This window comes from Molossus molossus, unplaced genomic scaffold (genome assembly GCF_014108415.1).
Source record: "Molossus molossus isolate mMolMol1 unplaced genomic scaffold, mMolMol1.p scaffold_m16_p_1, whole genome shotgun sequence".
Classification (NCBI taxonomy): Eukaryota; Metazoa; Chordata; class Mammalia; order Chiroptera; family Molossidae; genus Molossus; species Molossus molossus.
The window spans coordinates 12,990,426-13,007,613 of record NW_023425344.1 but is presented as its reverse complement, the minus strand read 5'-3'; positions in this window follow the sequence as shown (position 1 = coordinate 13,007,613).

Sequence of the window (17,188 nt, the reverse complement as noted above, 5' to 3'; positions counted from 1 at the left end):
TTTATTAGTCAGTCCCATTCTTTCATTAAGTAGAGTTCCAAAACGGGTAATGCAAGGGATGGGATTTGTTATGAGCAGTTTGATTAGCAACTGGCCGTTTGTTTATAAACCAAGAACAACAATGTAGAAAGTTAGAAATCAAAGTTGTACTGTTCCAAAATAAAAATCTAAAACTATGGCAAACACTAAATTGTAGGAACAGCATTTTTCTAATTATTTTTCAGTTTAAAGTAGAAAATTCAAGCTTCTTCACAACAGACATTACTTCTCCAGTGTCGTATCTCCAGAGCCTGATACAATGCATGGAAGGTTTCATTATGTGTTAATTGAATGATAACTACAAGTAAGTGTCTCTGAATTTTTATAAATTATCATATTATGATTATTATAAAATGGAAATGGATAGAAGCTAAAAGTAAGTTCAACATTGGCTTCAGCAAAACCTTGGAATGGTTTATTGACTTAGATTATTAAAGTGATTTGGATTAATGGAAGTTCATGTACAAAAACAAACATAGGGAATATAGTCAATAATATTGAAATAACTATATATGGTGCCAGGTGGGTAGTAGTCTTATTGGGGAGTCACTTTGTAAGTTCTATAAATTTCAAACCACTGTACTGTATACCTGGAACTAATATAATACTGAATTTGAGCTGTAATTGAAAGATTTTTAAAAATTAAAGCAAAACAAACTAAGCAAACTCTAGGGCATTGTTTCTTCACCTGTGGTCTTAGACCATTTTTATTTCCAGCTTTACGCTCAGTTCTGGTTAGTTCAGAAAAGACACTCTAGAAAGAGAGTAGACAGGAGAATAAAGGGACGTGAATCCAGCTAGATGAGAAATGGTTGAAGGCGGTGGTTCCGAACGTATGACCTGGACCAGCAGTACCATCAATACTGATTGTTAGAAATGAAATTTTTTAGGCTCCACCCCAAACACACCAAGTCAAAGCTCTGGGGGTAGAACCCGGCAATGGGTGTTTTAAAATCTCTTTTTCCTTTATTGATTCCAGAGAGAAAGGGAGAGGGAGAGAGAGATAGAAACATCGATGAGAGAGAACATCAATTAGCCGCCTCTTGCATGCCCCCCACTGGGGATCAGGCCCACAACTTGGGCATGTGGCCTGACCAGGAACCCAACTGGTGGCCTCTTGGTGCATGGGTCGATGCTCAACCAGTGAGCCTCACTGGCCAGGTGGCAATGGGTCGTTTAATAGATCTTCCAAGTGTTCTGAAGTACACTAAATTTGAGAACCTGTGGTTTAAGAGACTGAAGTGGTTATACCAAGGAAAGAAGCCCAAAGGAAGGGGCGCTGCAATTGAGGAAGAATCCTACTGTAGGGGGTGAGATGACTTGTGAGTATCTCCTGAGTGAATCATGAGCCACAGTGATTGGAGGTTACAATCTGGCGGATTTTGACTAGTGATTTAGGAAGTATTTATTGAATCCCATGTGTATGCAAGGCCCTCTGCTAAACCCTAGGACGTGAAACATCCAGGAGGTGTGAGTCTGCTGCTCTTCTGGGGCTCACTGACTTGTGGATGAGAAACAGGCATCTTTCCTGCATATGAGGGAAGAGGGAGAGAGCCCTCCCTCAGACTGACAGGGCAGAGCAGGCGACACCAGCAAGCTGGGACTTGAGCTAAGACCTGAAAGTCTGCAGGTATAACCTAGAGGAAGAGTTTAGGAGGACTGGAGCTTTTCATAGGAATCGGGGAATGAGAGAAGAGAGCAGGGAGCGAGAGGTAGGGAGAGAGGGGAGAGGGAGGGAAGGAGAGAGGGGAGCGGGAGGGAGGGAGAGAAACTGCTTCCTGTGGTCTTGACCTGCCTTGTCACAGAGGAATCAGGAAGAAGCTGATGCTCTGCCTCATATGAAGAAGGAATGGAATGTACTCAATGCCAATAGGTCCCTTCTAGTATGCAGATGCTCAGCTCCTATCAGCAGTAAGAAAGAAAGAAAACACGCTAACATGTATCTTTGGAACCCCTTCTTTTAAATGCAGTCTTTTCCATGTTGCTCATATTCCGACTCGCTCAGTTCTACCTCCCTCTGTTTGCCTCCTCACCACCAGGTTGCTCAGGGGTTCAGTCCTCAGGCAGCCCACCTCCCACTGGCAGCCACTTTCCGGTCCTAATAGGTGATTAAGGGTAAAACACCAGTTCTCACTCCATCCCTCTCTGGTGGTGGCATTTAGCAGAGACTCTTCAACAAGGAAAGGCCTGGTTCTTAATCTGAAAGGCTTCTACTTTCCTGGAAACAGCCAAGATAGGCTGGCAAGCCTGTGCTAGAGGGTTTTAGGCAGTCAACTCATCGGACTCCTGCTATCTAGAGCAGCATCACTGTATGAAGAAGTACAATTTGATAGTTGTAGGAGCTTTTAGATGGAGCAGAATGTGACCCGATCTTTATTCCCTCCCCACACTGTGGCGTGGGTACCCAGAGACTCTCCTGCAATCTGACTGTTTGAATGGACAAGGGGAGAGACCTGCTAAAACTGGGACAAAGGGTGTGGAGACTCAGCAACGTGACTTAATTGTTTTTTCTGATGCAAACGTCGCTGTCAATTTAAAATCGATGTACAATCCTAGAAAAATAGCAGTCCCAGTAAAATGGGACCATGCTAGTGGCATGTGCCAGGAAACAAAAGCAAACTATAACCAGACTACTCCTTTTTAACCCTTTCTTTGGCAACAGAATTTTTTAAAGAAGAAAAAATAAAGCTTATATAGTCTTTGGTTTAAACATGTGCATGCACACTCACACACACACACACACACACACACACATTGTGAAGCCTTTCTTTCTGAGTAATATGACTCTTAATTTCTCTCTCCTGTTTCACCCACGGCCCTTCTACTCACCTGCATTTATGAATTGATTCCATGTGATGAATTCTCAGACCTGGTGTAGTCTTCACACTGTTGTGTCTGCTCTTGTACAGCTCTGGCCTGGATGCCCAGTTTGGTGCTCTGGCGAGGACGGGGGATAGCTTTGGCACTGGGGTGGTAGTTTGTATGAGAATAAGTCTAAAAGGTTAGAGAGATGTTTGCACTGATAAGTTAGGCTGCACAAGAACTGGACCTAAAGGATATTCTAGTGACTGCAAAGGTGACTACAAAAAGGCACATGGAGTTCCTGGATTTTCCCTAGTTCTGCAACCTACATAATACATGGAATAAAAGCAGAGAATTCAAACCCAGTTCCGGAGTTTCTTTTGCCACATCCTAGGTACCGTTGGGCAAATTGCTGAACCTCTCCAAGGCTCAGGTTCCGTTTCCGGAGCCAGCCTTATCATCTGATTTAGAATCCTAAAAGAATGCTAGTTGAACCAAATGAGGAAAAGTAAGATTTTATCATTTTACTAGTTGTAATTTTTGAGGTGTAAGACTATGTTAAAAAACCCTTAAATTTCTCGGGCAAACATGATATAACATGGTTCATAGTTGTTAAAATCTGATGGATATGTTACTCTTTAGGAAATTAGTATCTGAGGGATGCATGTTGAAGGAAGGAGTCTGGTATCCTAGATGTCCATGATATAAAGTATAATAATCAGTGAGAAAGAGATGTATTATTTGATCCTCCCCTAGAACTGCTTTCTGTTATCACCAGCACAGCCATACAAACTGCTGATGAATTTTTTGCTTATTAAACAACACAGAATATCCTTCATGACTTCATTTAACAGATCAGATCACCAGCCCATGCACACACCTATACTATTATTTGACTCTGTACAAAACCAATTTTAAGCTATAAACTTGTTGACAGGCACACACAAATTCACATAGATATGCCATCGATTTATAAAAGTCAAAAATAAAGACTGGCTCTGGAGCTATCAAATTTTGGCTCTAAATGAAACATGAAATGGCCTTGTTAATGAAAGCATTAACTTAAACTCCTTAGGAGTTAATTAAAAATTAAAATCTACATTATTCCTAATTTTTCTAATTTTTTTATAAATTCCAATGGACAGGATATTTAAAAATAGCATATATATGTATGTATTTTTTTCTTTGTATTTTATTAAAAGAGAAATGCTTTAAAATAAAACTCAGCATACATAGACTTTTACTAAGAGAAATGCTTTAAAATAAGACTCAGCATACATAGACTTTTTCTAAGCATTTACGCAGCTTGGACTGGAATGAGAAATCTTGAGATCGCCTCTGCCGCAATTTCTGGGCAACCCTTTGAAGACCATAAACATGTATTGGTATTTCCCACATAACCCAAAGGCTAGTATTTACCATCAGTTAACAAGAAAAGACCCCAAACCACATATTATATTTTATAACTTCTCAATGTTTGCTATAAATGAGAAGCAGAGTCTTATTTCATGCGAGACTGGTGTGTGCCCAAGCTCAACCCTCACCAGAATGTGAGGCCCAGATTGGCTGGTGCACAAATCTGCCTTCTGCTTTCTTTTCTGCTAAATGAAAAATTAAATGAATAGGTGCAATTGTAAATGCTGTCAACAGTATTTGCAGTGTATTTTTAAGATACAGTAGCACTGTCGTTTGAGTGATTTATCTTCTAATTATTTGTCCAAATGCTGTGATTAAATATCACGCTCCATCATGGGTTTCATGTAAATAGCCTCATTAGCCCCACTCTGACTATAAAGGGCACCTCCATGCAGCTTCTGGGTTCCGAGAGACAACTCTTTCTCCTTTGCCTCCAAATGAAACGGCGACTTCGTTCTCTTTCGTCATGAAGATTTATGGGCTTTAACTTCCAGCCCATAGGGTAGAAGATTAGGCCACATGCCTTCATTTATTCCTCAGAGTTATTGCACATTCTCTCCTCTAACTGCTTTGCCCTTCAAAATGCCAAAGGTGGAGTCACATAGCTCTATATTAACATTTGGAAATGGCTTTTACATTTTGGGTCATTTTATGGTGTCATATCAGTGAGTTACTCATTTGGAATATTACTTAGCTGTATAGATAAAATATTCTTTCTGCTGCAAAATAATTATTTTGCTTTTGATATAATGAATGCATTTACGTTTGCATAACTTAACTTTCCACTGAACTGTTTTTCCCCTGTGGTGGGTGTAGAAACAGGGTGATGATGGTCGGGAATTGACTTGGTCAGATTTCACGATACAGATTAATATCATCCATGGTTCTGAACGTTTCAATTATTTGGAGAAGAATAGTGTAGAATCAAGCAAGGTAGGGTTATGGAGAATTACTATTGGGATTTATATGCTACATCAGATTAAATTCTTTTTTTTAAATCCTCACCCAAGGACATTTTTTCATTTTTTATTCAGATAGAGTGGGGAGGGAGAGAGAGAGAAAGAAACATCGATGTGAAAGGGACACATCGAGTGGTTGCCACCTGCACGACCCAACCAGGGCCGGGGACAAACTGCAACCAAGGTACGTGCCCTTAGCGGGAACCGAACCCGGGTGTCTCTGGACCGCAGGCCGACACTCTAACTGCTGAGCCAAACCGGCCAGGGCCAGATTAAATTCTTTAAACCTGTCAAATACACATTCTCTTTTTAGCTTGTGAATTCACTTTTAAAAAGTTTAAAACATATCCCTATCATATAGAAGGATTATTATAATGTCTCTCTATATGGTCACATACTTAAAGCATACAAATAAAAAAGACCAAAATTTATTAACCCACAAAGGGAAATATAGACATCAGTCCTTCCTAGTAGTTTGGTAAATTGTCCCCCTACCCCCACCTCATGTGTGTGTCTTTTTTAATTCAAAGCAAAATCATGGGTTCTTATTAGATATATTTTAGCACAGGCCAAGTCTCTCAGACATACTTAAAACTATAGTTCGACTAATAGAATTATCTTTCCCACTTGTTTGAATTATTTAGATACTTTTATTCTGAGTTTGTTCTCACTTAAATTGCCTCTAGCTAAAACTTGGTTTATCTCTTTACACAAGGCCAAATTATCACAATCCAAATCCCAAAGATATTTTAAATTCTTTTTTTTTTTCCACAGTCAACCAGAGGAGGGACAGTCTCAGCAGAAAGCTCCCTTAGAATGCAAATATTAAGTTCCTCTGAGGCAGAAAGAGCAGAGTAAGCAAAACAATAAAAAAGGAAAAACATCAGTGAAATCTTTGGGCTTTATCAACCTTTGGAGGGCTTTGAAAGGCAATAGGACTTACTCCAGTTAAGCAAGAATTTGTTTATTCTGCTTATCACTGGTCAGAACTAACAGGCTGAATGGATTTGAAGAGCCTTAACTAGTCCTGGATCAAGGTGGCTATTTGCCGATTAATGTATCTATTTGAAAATGATCATATTTCCACATATCATCTGTGATGTATACACTGTAGGTTTTATAAGATCTGCAGTCTAGTGAAATAAATACCATCTACTTTCAAATCCTCAAAACATATTGTCAGAGCATCAAGCAAACATATGCGAACACCTTTTTCAGTTTTGCTGCTCATTGACGGATATCACTGGGTCCCCCTGGGCAGAAGAGGCAAACACCACACACAAATAAAAGCAAACTGTAATGCCAGATTTTGATGGCATTCTCTTCAATTTGATGTTTCACAATGTTTAAGCAAATGAATATAAAGAAATAGAAAATACAGTGAAACTCAGTACAGAGGGAAGATTTAATGGACTGGAACATTTTGCTTACATATAGTTATACATAGTTGATGACTTGAAGTGCAGAACACAATAATCATATAGTCCTTGGGTCCTACTGCTCTGAAACAGCTAACATTCTACCCTTTAAAGAGGAGATTCAACTAGAATTTGTAGACAAGTGGTTCAAAATGTTGGCTTCTCTTCAGAAGCTTCTCTGGGAAGCTTCACTAGTTCTGCTGGTGCCTGAGGCCCAACTCAAGGTAATGAAATTGATCACAGGTTTTCCCTGCTTATTGAAAATTTGCATTACACCTCTTTGCCTTACAAAAGACCTATATTAGTACCTGTTTTCCTAACCAAAAGAAATCCAAAGGGGTTTTTCACTTTTATTTATTTTGGTTTTATTTTTTACTTTTATTGATGTTAGAGAGAGAGGAAGGGAGAAGGAGAGAGAGATAGAAACATTGATGAAATAGAACATTAACTGGCCACTTTCTGCATGCGCTGCACGAGGGATTTGGTCCACAACCTGGACATGTGCCCTGACAGGGAATGGAACTGGAGACCTCTTGGTGCATGAGTCGATGCTCAACCGCTGAGCCACACAGGCTGGGCGGATTTTCACTTTTAAATTAATAGTACAAATTGCTTCTTCTCTTTGCACCATTTTGGTTTACCAAAGGATTAATAAGAATGACCTATTTTTAGATAGTGGGGGAAACCTGTATCTTTACCCCAAAATTTGGTTTCAAAAGCTGCCCAGGTGACTCTAATGGTCAGCCAGAAATGAGAGCCAAAATTATAGAGCAATGGTTCTCATACTTTAGGTTGTCTTAGTTCACTTGGAAGGCTTGTTAAAAGACAGACTGCTGGGCCTCAACCCTCAAGTTTTTGATTAAGTGGGTCTTTGATAGGATCTGAGTATTTATATTTTTAACAGGTTCCCAGGTGATACTAGATATTGTTGATGTTGCTGTTTCAGGTCTCACACTTTGAGAACCATTGTTGTATGTAATGCTATACTGATTAAGAAAACATATAGTACTTAGTATAGTAATCATGTATAATTTAGTTGGTTGGAAACACCCCCCTGCCACACACACACACACACACACACACACACACACAAAGGTGTAACAAGATGTTAAAAAAGTTTCTGCTGTATTTCAAAAGTAACACTCGTCAAGGAGACTGACCATCTTCAACTTAAAAACGATGACTGTTGCCCTGGCTGGTGTGGTCCAGTTGGTTGAGTTTCATCCTGCATATCCAAAGTTCACTTGTTCGATTCCTAGTCAGGGCACATGCCTGGGGTTGTGGGCTTATCTCAGTGGGGGGCATGCAAGAGGCAGCTGATTGATGTTTCTCTCGCACATCAATGTTTCTCCCTCTCTCAAATCAGTAAAAACATTTTAAAAAAGATGACTGTGGAACAATTATAAAACTCTTAAATTCTTCCCCGTATTGAGAGTAAAGAGCTGAAAGAAGATTTTTAAAAATATTCTTTTGGAGATAGCTATGCTATAAGACCTAATCCTCACTTTAAAGGGGAACATGGGGGTACCTCTTATACTGGGACCATCTCTCTTGGTTTGTCCCAGACTTAAGAGTTTCCCAGGAGAGGAAATTTGGGGTACTAAAACCTGGGCAGTCCTGGGCAAACTTGGTTGCTTAGTCATCAACTTGTGTGCCCTCATGTCAAGCCTAATAGAAACACTTGGAAAGCTTAAGACACATCTGTAGGTGAGGTCACAGAGGTCTATGTAAGACTCCATTCTGAGAATACTAAAGAGTATGAGGAGGCCTGCAGAGCTGCTAATGGACAAATCAAAGGGGAGGCAACAGATTTGGTACCAACCTATACTCCTAGAGTTATGGTGAGTGGTACAGGTACAGGAAGGTTTCCTGTGAACAAGATGTGAGTAATTTGAGACAGCCAGTGGGAGTCATAGTTGGGTCATACTAGGTCCTGACCAATAGAACTTCTCAGAGGGGCAAATGGGCTATAGCAGAGAGAGATGAAGGGATTGCTGGATCTAGCCACAATGGAAGGGGTTGATAATGAGCGCTAGGAAAGTAAATTACCACAAGTAAAGAAGTAAAGGTAAGAGGCCAAATGCTGGAAGAATGGAAGTGCTACAAATCACCTATGAAAAGTCTCACAATAGATAGAGCTTTAAACACCCGCCCTGCGCAAAGAGTGCACTATTGTGAGAAGACTACAGCTCGACTCTCTGCCTTGCAGCCTGCAGAAGGTACTAACCGAAGGAAGGGAGGAAATAGAACTCCAGATTAAATATGGGTTTTTGATTAATGTACAGAACTGGTCATTTTACATTACTGGACAGAGAATGCGCTTGTCTACTTTATGAACTCTTGTTATATAAGAGTAATCAAAAAAGTAATGAGATAACCTGAATTACTTTCTAAGGACCCTATTTTAAGGTACAATGGAAAAAAGCGTTGTTTTACAGCTTTACTCTATGAGTTCTGCTCGTCCAAAATCTTGATTATATAAACAAATAAAAAAAGAATGCATCAATGGATTGGCTTGCTAATGGGAATTTAGTATCAGGTCCAGCTAGGAGTGGTATCAGTGATTTTTAAGTCAGCTCTTACTTTCTTCTCTGATGGTAGAATTCTCAGGGATACTATCCTTACCTGAAGTTCAAGATGTCCACCAGTTTTAGGTTTAAAGTCCAATTGAAAATCAGTTCCAGAATAACCAGGGGTCTGTCATTGACCCAACTCATTCATACCTATACCACTTATTATGATTAAATCAATTCAGTGCTGTCCACGGCGAGGCCTGTGTCCTCTAAGTTGGGGGAAGGGTTTGAGTCACAAAAAATGGGTCTTTTAACAAAAGAAGATAGGAGAAGCAGTAGGTTGCTATACAGGTTAAGATACATCTATCATCTATCTATCTGTCTGTCTGTCTATCTATCTATCTATATCTATCAATCAATCATCTATCCATCCATCCATCCATTCATCCATCCATCCATCTATCCATTTTTCCATCTATGTATATATCTCCACTGCAATCCACACTATGTTAGTACTTAGTAATTACCAAGCAAAAGTTGGATGATTTAAGTATCCATTTGCAAGGATCACTTCTTTCCTTATTTGCAATGAATTGCTCCTAGATCTAATTTATGACAGCCTCATGATAAGGTTTAGAATGTTGAACCTCAGGATTGTCATTTCTTATATCATGAAAGTGTTTTAACAATTAATATGTAATATTGAGTAGTAAAGGCTTCCCAAGGGTTCCACATTATTCTACCAAAATCTTAATTTGCTTAATCTCTCCACATTTTTATTTGCATTCTTTTTAAAGAAAGGTAATGTTGAATCTATTTTTTTAAAACTATAGTTAATGACAACATTTTGTAGACCTTCAGACCTGGGAAGGAAATGGGAGGGAAGATAGAAGGTGACTTCATAGATTATTGTCCTTTGTGTGAAAGTGTGACATTTCTGATCCCCCATTAATAGTAGAAGTTGCTGTTAAGAAAAGTAATAAAAATTACTTACTCAGAGGGTTTTAAGCAAGAAACAGTTGGGGCCACTTGGAATTCTTCCAAAACACATTGATGAATTTTTCTCAGTGGTTAACAAAATCTCTTTTATAAACTGTTTATTCTCCAGTGGATAGATCAGAGCTTGTGTTTAGTTTTGTACTACTGGTAGAGAATCATGGCCATGTTCTTAATGAACCACTCTAAAAATTGGATTAGTGATGTAACTAAAAGTTTTACTAAAGCTTAAACTCATCTTCTAACTATGACATTCAGATAGAAGAATGGTCCATAACTGTATATAAACAGAGGGAGTAAACATTTATTTTGCTCTTACGGGTATGTGTATGTGTGTCTTTTCCTGAATTCTGGGGGTAGGTTTGGATTGGTTGAGGTGGCTGCAGAATAGAACGATGGCTAAAAGATGGAGGATTGATATTGAGAATAAATCCTTTTACTGTTGTACTTTCCCCATTAGTTTGCTAGGGCTGCTACAACAGAATACCACAGACTGGATGACTCCAGTGCAGACATTTATTTTCTAATGCTTATGGAAGCTGGAAGATCAAGGTGTTGGCAGGCTTGGTGTCTTCCGGGGCCTCCACTTAGCTTGCAGATGGTTGCCTTCTTGCTGGGTCCTCACGTGGTCATTTGTTTGTCTGTGTCCTGATCTCCTCTTCATATAAGGACACCAGTCATGCTGGATTAGGGACCACAAGATGACCTCATTTTACTTTAACCACCTCTTTAAAAGCCCAGTCTCCAAATAGTCACATTCTGAGGTATACATTTGAATTTTGGCAGGACACAATTCAGCTCATAACACTTTCTAATTTATAATAAATGTAGCTCAGGAGAGAGAGAGAGAGAGAAAAGCTACTTCTTGTTGCTTTAGAGACACTATCTGGCAAATCGATATCCTCTTTTTCCTACTAAAAAGTTCAAACTTTAGAAATTAAGAGTCTTGTCCAATGTCACTGGAGGAGCAAGGAGTTAGTTTGGATCAGAAGTCAAGGTTTTCTGTAAGAGTGGTTTCTACTCCATCTCCACACCACTTCCTAACTCCTATTCCAGCGGGAGGAATGACAATACAACATTGCAATGGGAAATAGGGAAGAAAAGAGTTGGGTGAAGCAGGTAAGGGTGGCACTGAGCCCTGCGGTGTGGGCACAGAAACAGAGCGCTGACCAAGGAGAGGCCTGCCTTTCACACGCCTGAGTGTACTGGCTCCTGTTTGACCAAGTTAATAGTCCACTGTACTGATTTTATAAGCCTTAAAAATTACTCAATAGTTCCAATTTGGGTAATTTACTCTAACTCCTTAGGCCTAAAGAAAATGTTTAATTCAAGAGCTTGGTCACATCCCAAACTGCTAAATTAAACAATATTTAGTTGTATCTTTATGATTAGCACCATATTTTTGGTCTAGTACATTTAACAATAACAACAACAGAAATAAATATGGAAAGAAGAGAGGCCCCTGGTTGCACTCAGTTCACATATGTGCTGTTGTAATATTCGTAACACATTTTAGAGCCCTGCTTAATTTAATATGTTCTCTATATACACTTGCTAAATTAAAAGTGAGATCTTGAAACAGCAGAAATTCAGATTTACTAGCTAGTAGGTGGGACAGAAAACAGAAACGTTTTCAAGTTGGGGATGTTAGGAAGAACTTTCTTGTTTTTGATATAAATTACCTAAATTTTGCAAAACTTGGACTAATCAAATATGAAAAAAGATGAATCCAATGAGATCAGATTGCTATTTAGCTGACCCCTTTTCTATTGTTCTGTGAGGGGATAAACTAACCATGAATATGGGGAAGATTCGAATATACTTTCTTTACCTTACCTTTAGCTTTTAGAAATTTATAATGCATTTGCAAGGTAGAATGAAGTCTGGCTGTTAATGAAATAAAGTATAGTAGCGTGAAGCAGGAAGGTCATGAGAAATTAAGACATAAATTCTGAAGCAGGTCAAGGGAGGGGTAATAGATTCCAAAGTTAGACATTAAACCTTCCAGCTTGCAAGCTGGCTGCCAGAAAAGGCATAGCAGGTTATAGAGCAGAGGCCCGAAAGGAACACGATTCCTTGCTGCAATCAGAGAAAGCAAGGATAGTAATTACGTTCACGTGTTCATGCTTTACAGAATCCTGAGACTAATCAGTGTGTATTGCTATATATGTAAATACCAGATCGATGAAAAACCTTCCATGTGTGTGTATTTAGCTTCGTGCACCTCCTTAGTTAGATATATAGGTAAATATACACAGAGAAGCTAATTGAAGATGAATGAGAATCTCAGTTAAAGTAACATGTATCAAAAACTGCCTACCACAGGTTTGGAATTCAAGCACTCATGCCTACAAGTTGTAGCATTTTTCTCACTAGACTATTGAAATTGGGAGCTGGTCCAAGGCATAAACAGTAAAGGACTGAATTACTGCAACACGATCTACTTGGAGATACTCAGAAGGCCACCCAGAAGCTCCTGTTGATAAAGGAATCAGCCCCGTTAAGAGCCAGACTAGTCCCAAATGGCTCACATGGGCAGAGTGTGACTCGCCCGGACTGCTTTCTTCTTCCTCAAGACAATTTGAAGTTGGAGTCTAGCAACAGAGAACCCACTGAAGGTTAATGTATTGAAATAGATCTCTGGGAGTATGAAGAGGAAGGAGTAAATGAACACGTGTGTGTTATCTTCACAAATCCTTGTATTATATCCTCCTTCCTTGAGAAAACAGTTTGGTGATCTGATGTCTCATTTTCTTCCTTTTAAACACGGTGTTCTCTACTTTTTTTCCTCTCTCTCTCATACAGTGATCACATTTATACATGAGAATATAAAACAGAACACTCAGAAAGATTGCTTTCTCACCAGCACCAGCCACTCCTACATTAGAACCACATGAAATAACACTTGTGCACAGAAGATGAAGACCAGTTAGTAGATGTGCAGCATTTCGGGTGGCTGAGCTCATTTGCTGACTAGTGGAGATGGTTTCGCCACACCACTGCACCCTGAATGAAGCTTCTTTGGGCTTATTTCATGTGGCTGAGCTCATTAGTTTTGTCAGTTGTTTTGGAAGTATGTGCATAAAACCTGTTTTATATTGTGGGTAGGCCTCAGGAAATTGTCCTTCACAACTCTTATTTAAAACGTGGTTTTGAAAATTTAGTACAAAATGTGTGCCATATTTAAACATCATGCATGGTCTGAAAATATGCAAAGATTTTTATAAGTGCATAGTTTAATGTAACTAACATAGCAAAAACCATTCGCTTTTCCTTCTCCTCTACACTCCCTCTTTCCCCAGAATATCACCGGGCATTTATCCAATGTGAACTTTGTTGGTTTATAAAATACATTTTCATTTTGGAATAAATTTAACCAACAGATTTTTTAAAATCCAGCTATTTAAACAAGATGTTTGAAAACATAATCAGCAAGATGCTAATTTAGTGATTTAAAAAAAAAAGTTTACTTAATAAAGCTATAAATAATTTATGGTGATGTAGCTATTCCTGTTTATGAATATGACCTAGCTTATAGTACACCTTCTTCTTTTTAAGGAGTTTGCTCCCTGTCAACTTGAACTCTTGCTTTAAAGAAGCAGCAGGTTATTATGGAAAGAACCAGGGCTTTGGAATTCCATAGAATAGCAGTTCTAAAAAGAGTTATTAAGTTTACTTAGATGTAATTTCCTAATTGCAAAAAATGGAGATACTTTGAATTGTTTTTAAAGATTAGAAATAATATATGAAAAATGTCTAGCATAGCTCCTGGCTCATAGTGTTTAACTTGAGTTCTCAGTAAATGTATATTCTTTAATTATTGTTTTCCACCAAGTTTTCTACATACCTCTGAGATTTATGCTTACAAAGGATTTGTGTGTGCTCTTTCACGTGAGAATATTTACTAAACATGGTAATTGTTATCTGTTATTTTCTAAAAAACAACTTCATGGTATCTTTGACATATGAAAACTGTATATATTTAAGGTAGACGACTTGTTGTTTTGAGATATGTATACATTATGAACATATTGCCACAATTAAACGAAATAACTTATCCATCGTCTCTACAGTTAGCATTGCATGTATGCATGTATGTGGTAGAATATTTAGTTTAAGGCCAATCCTCTTAGCAAATTTCAAGTATATGAGTGTCAGCTGCCAATGGTTAACTATCATCATCATACTGTACACGAGAAACCCCAGCACTTCATCTTGTAACTGAAAGTTTGTACCCTTTGACCAATATCACTCAATTCCCCATCCCCCACTATCCCTGCCAGCAACCATTTTACTTGGTTTTGATGAGTTTGAATATTTTAGATTCTGCATGTAAGTGAGCTCATGCAGTTTTTGTCATTCTGTGTCTGGTTCATTCCATTTAGCAGAATCCTTCAGATTCATGTCATTGCAAATGGTAGGCTTTCCTTCTATTGTAAGGCTGAATAATATTCCATTGTATGTATAACCACATTTTCTTTATCCATTCATCCTTCAGCAGATACTTAGGTTGTTTCCATACCTTGGCTGTTGTAAATAATGCTCAGTCAACATGGAGTGCCTATATCCCTCCCAGAGCAAGATTTCATTTTCTTTGCATACATACCCCAAAGCATGTTACCTGGTCGTGGTGTTCACTTGCCTTCTCCACTCTGACTGAAGAGGGTAGAAGCCACTAGCTTAGGAGAATGGTCGCAGCAACATCGTGTGCAGAGTGGATGATTATCCTCCTTCCTCACCGCTGGCCTCATCTGGGAACAGCGACGGGACATTGAAGGAAAGACCATTGGAAGACAGAGGCAACCATTATGTAGCAAACAGCTTTAACTTTTCAAGGTGATAGGTTATTTTGTTTAAAGTTATGTCCAAAAGAAAAACAAAGAAAGAAAAAAATGGTTCAAAACATGTCAGAAATAATATTTAAACATCGATAAGGCTGATTGATTATTATTTTCTTATTTTTTTACATGGCACATTTTGTGAACACATCTAATGAGCGTACATTGACTCACATTCTCCATTCATTACCTGGATTTATTGGCCCTAGAAATTAGTATTGACTGGGGCAAAACAGCCACTGCCTTCTCTCACAGGTCAATAAATCTGGCGATAGAGGAACACCAAACCAAGAGTCAGTGCATTTTTTTCTTAGTAGTTGTTCTTTTCCTTTGCCCTGGGAAGAATGTGAGTGCAGCTGCCTGCTTCCAGTGGGCCTATCATGTTTTTAAAAAGTTTAGTAGCTGGCCACTGAGAGTCTGTTTCCAATTTACATTGTGCACTAATAGGGTCCAAATATAAAATTTTGTTCAGTTGCATTAATATGTGTAGGTATAATGAAGCCAAGATATATTTATCACAGTTAAATTTCATAAAAAAATGCCAGAAGAAAGAAAAAATGATAAATGTCATACCTGTGACAATAACCTAGATATTTTACACAATTTTTTTTTATGCATTTCAAAAGATACAGAGATCCAGTCAAGTTTCTCCATCTTTCTGGATTTCATTTCTTTCTTCTGTAAAATTAAGTGTTTGAGTTTTTCATTTAATTTAGTTTTACTTAGATCTCTTTCAGCTCTAAGATCCCAGAAACTCTGAATGCTTTTCAAGAGCTAACATTTGTGGATACGGGTTAGTCTCTCAATCTGAACTCCATGGAGAAACTATTCAGGATTTGGGCAGAAGAAGTAATACAGAACAAGGGCATAAATATATATATCATGTGTTTCATATAAAAATGAGTAAATAGCTGGCAGTGTCTTGATTTGAAGAAGGAATGGAGCAGTAGTAAAAGAATAGGAGTTTAAAGATCTGTTTTTGAAGCCTACCTTTGCATATGTGTTTGTGTGTGCATCTGTGTGTGTATGTGTATGTGAGTGAATGTGTGCATTAAAATTAATTAGCACTTCTGTATATGGGTCATTTCTCAAGTACTCAGCACAATCCCTTGTACAGTCATGTGCTTTTCATTCAAGGGTGAAGGCTGCATTGAGTTAGGTTATATTAGGAGTAGAGAGGTCTCCTTTTCCCTGTAGGAGTTCCTTGTAGACATTTACTGCTCTGCCCAGGGGCAATGCCTGCCCTGGTCATGATGATTTCCATTTGTATGGGTACCAACAAATAGGTACCCATACAAAAGAGAGCTGAACCATCTACTAGGCCATATTATTTTTGCAAAATGCTTATCTTGAGCTCTTGTCTATAACTGCAGTGCTCCCTGAAGTCCCTGGCAATGCCTGGAGTCTGGGAATCCTGGCCTTTACCATAGCCAGACTATTTACTGAGACATTGTTGCCAGAAAGTCACAAGATATAGGAAATTAACAGTAGTCTGGGAAGTCTAGTGCTGGTCCTGGCTCTATGAATAAACTTGTTGGGCCAGGGGTGAAGGGTTTACCTAATAAGAGCCTCAAGTTTCTTATCTCTGAATTCCGCTATGATGATTCTTTTACAGGGGCATTTTGAGAAGGAAATGATACCTTCTAATCATAGATCCATGTAAATAATACATACAGGGGCTTCTTTCTTTCATCCCCCTTTGATCTCCTCTCTCCCCTTCCCTCCCTCCCTCCCTCCCTCCCTCCCTCCCTCCCTCCCTCCCTCCCTCCCTCCCTCCCTTCCTTCCTTCCTTCCTTCCTTCCTTCCTTCCTTCCTTCCTTCCTTCCTTCCCTCCTTCCTTCCCTCCTTCCTTCCCTTGCTCAGTCCTTCCCTGGTAACTCCCAGCTGTCCACAGACTGTCAGCTTCCCCTTCTCCAACATCAGAAAAGCCCACCTACTTTCTACAGAGGAGCACCTATTGCAGGGTGATGACACTCTTGTTGAATTACCCGGCTTCCCCTAAACAAGACAAGCTCCAGTAGGGCAAGGTTTCTACTTCAGTTGCTGAATTGTGTATTGCTCCTACCCAGTATGGAGACTGACACATAGCAGATATTCAGTTGCTATTTTTTATGTGAGTTCTGTGATGGACACTGGGGAAAAGTAGTGAGCAAGGTCCAGTGACCAATCTCCAGGAGCTTACATTTGTTGCCTACCGATGGCCTCAC